Source organism: Crocodylus siamensis, chromosome 11 (genome assembly GCF_052110815.1).
Source record: "Crocodylus siamensis isolate JL-2025a chromosome 11, ASM5211081v1, whole genome shotgun sequence".
Classification (NCBI taxonomy): Eukaryota; Metazoa; Chordata; order Crocodylia; family Crocodylidae; genus Crocodylus; species Crocodylus siamensis.
Genome location: NC_143405.1, coordinates 6,668,794 through 6,671,991, shown reverse-complemented (window position 1 = coordinate 6,671,991; position 3,198 = coordinate 6,668,794).

Genomic DNA, 3,198 nt, shown 5'->3' with positions numbered 1-3,198 from the left:
CAGTGCTGACATCTAGCTTTATCCCACACTGAGGACAGGCTTGTGGGGAAGGGGCATCTTCCCCCCCAGATGCCTCTGAGCATATTTCCACCCCCAACCCAGTCCTGCCTGCAACAAAAGGGATTCCTCCCACCCCTGTCAGCGTGTTGGCAGGCTCCCCGAGGCCTGGCAGGTCCCTGCTCCCATCGCAGGGCTCACAGATGAGCTCTTGGGCATGACATCTGGGACATGGCAAACAGCATCAGGAACAAGCCATGCTGCCAGCTCGTATCGCCTAAGCTGCAGGGACTGTGAGGAGGCTGGGAGCTCTCCCTCAGCCACCGGGCAAGGAGTAAAGCTGCTTCCTCAGGCAGTGTGGGAGAAGGCATCATGTCCTTCCTAGAGGCCTTTTCCAACCGCCGCCTAGCACATCTGTGCACACCCTGAATGGGAGTAGTCGCAGAGCCTTTGCTTTGCCCCAGGAGCCTTGTGGATGTGATCTTTTCCTGGTCAACCTAGTGCAACATCTACCTTGTGCTTTCTATCCCGGGCACTTCCCAGCCTACCGGCCCTTGCCCAGACATAGCTGTAGCTGTTTTAAGTGATAATAACAATTATAACAGGTGCCACCCAAGCCACTAGACTGCTTAACAACCAAACAACACAACCACGGGGCCCCGGTACATCACAATAGCTATGCTAAGGGGGACGTGGCTATTCTGCTATCTACCACCAAGCTCCTTCCCTCTCCTTTAGTCTGGGAAGGACTTCCGTGAAACCCCATGAACCTGCACAGAAAATTGAGCCCCCTTTCAGTAGGACATTTCTGTCTGGATCCAGATTTTCCCTTACTTTACAGATTCAGGGCTGGCATATGGCACCCAGTATGGACACAATCCACCTAGCAAGGCCCTGGGTGGGATCAGAGCAATAGAGGCCACATGGCAAGACCACTTGGCGTGACGATCCTCTTTGCTGCCGGCGGCTGATTTCAATTAGTGACATACGTGAATACATCGTGAGGAGGGATGTCGCATCTCGAGACCCACATATACAAAGGATGTCTCTATCCTAGGCGTGCCGTGGTTGAAATGGTCTGATGGCAACTTTTTTCTTTGGAAAATGCAGTCCCCTTGAAACCAAAAAGCTTCACAGAAAGCTGCAGATTTTAATGATAGGGAACCAGCTCAAGCACAGCGTCCCGGTAAGGTCAAAATGGCCTTTCTGGCACAAAATGTTACTAGTTTTCATTCTGAAATGACTTTGCATTTCTTTTCTCTTGTTTGATGTAACAGATAAAAAAAGCTAAAATGGGATTTGCTGTGGAAACCTTTTCGCCTGACCCAAAATGTTGGGGTTTTTTTTTTAATTTGTTTCATAGGGTTTTTTTGTTTTTTGTTTTTTTTAATTATTTTAGTTTTGTTTTGGAACAGGAAAAAAAAAAAAAAGGCCAGTGCAGACTTTCCCATGAAACAAAAAATTTGCCTCCTACTCAGCTCTAAACATATCCTCACAAAGTCTCCAGATGGGGTTAACTTGCAAAGAAGTAGCCTCACACTGACCTTCAGTAAGTTTGCTCCAACAAAATCTCCTTGCTCTGAGTTTGAAAGGTTTCTTTAAGATGCACCATCTTGCAAAGCAGGTCAGAAGTGGCTGGCAGAGGTTGGCTGGGCTTTCCCAAGAGCAGCTTTGCCTGACTGTCCTCTTTCAAAGGAAGTGAGTATCTCATCTGGCCTACAAGAATCCCATTAGTCTGGAGGAATTTCTCACGGTGCACATAAATGTTTGACAGCATTTCAAATGTTGAACACTCTATCTGGATTTCATGTTAAGAAAGACAACAGATTTAGGATTTGCACATACCCGTAGGGTGCCAGGACCCCAAATCTGAGACTTTGGTGCCAAGGGCACAGCATCATAGAACAGCAGGGTTTGAAGGAACCCCGAGAGTTCATCTAGTCCCAGCCCCAACTCAATGCAGCATCATTGGTGCCTAAGCTATCCCACTCACATGAAAAGAGAAAGTAAAACTAAGTAGTCCAGCAAAATGCAAGGAGCTTGGTTGTTACTTAGCCCCTAAGGACCCCAGCTGACCCCAGAACCTCCTTGTGCTAGGGTCTGTACAAACACGATGAAAGTCCGCTCCAGCCTGAGCATGAACAAACCCCATATGATTCCCCCCCATCCATTAGCACTTCAATTCAACTAAACTGCAGCCTGCAGAGCCGTGCGAACCCGACCGCAGAGCTCCCCAGAGCACTCTCCCTTTGTGCTAAAGAGGGGTAACCACTGAGTGATGAGGACAAATGCCCGTTAAGTGCTAAGACCTGCGTGCTCACTTCCATGAGCTGGTGCCTGGGTCTGCCGAGGTGCCAGCTGCCTGGAGAGCAAACCTGACATGAGACAGCACAGGGCAAGCATGCAGCTTTGCTTTGTTTCCTTGCTGCCTTGCTAGCATCTCTCTCAAGTCACTCGAGCTAATGACTTGCTTAGAAATGGTTTTCTTTTGACGTGAAATGCACCTGCCGGCTGAAAGGAGGCTGGAAGATTATTTTGATCCGATCAATTGGTGGGAAATTTAGGTCAGCCTGCCATCACGTGAATAAGAAAAACAGTGATAAAAAACTCCCTTGGAATAACACTTGCGCTTTGAAAATAATAATACCACCCCCCCCTCAGGCTGCAGAACAATTGCCCTTGCAACCACCTAAGTGTGCAGTCTAATTGCCCAGCCTCCGCAGAAGGTTTGTTGGTAGTTTGAAAGATTACACGTGCTGCAAAGGAAATAATGTTTTTCAACCCCTTAATTCTGAGTTATTTGGAAAGAAGCAAGAAGCAGAGGGGATTTCTACTGTGAGCAGCTAGCAGGGGCTGCCCAAAGCAAGGGAGTGGCACTAGGTTGACAGGACCAGCACCCCAGCAGTGGCCCATCCTTGCTTTGGTGTCCATCTCCTTGCCCTTGCTGTGATATCACTGCCTTTGGGAGGGGATGGTATTGCTTTGCTCCATGGCTGCTCACAGGTCCGGGAGGGCTGCAAAGCCAAGTTGCAAGTGGGCTGGCACAGCTGTCATTAGAGAGAGGGAAAGCAGCGTGACCTAGAGCTGGCTGCATAATTTGGGGATCGAAGAGACTATTTCTAGCTTCCTGTCAATGTGGGTTGGTTCCTTCCCCTGTCAATGCTCAGCCCTTGCCTGTATTAGACAGGATAGCAAAACAGG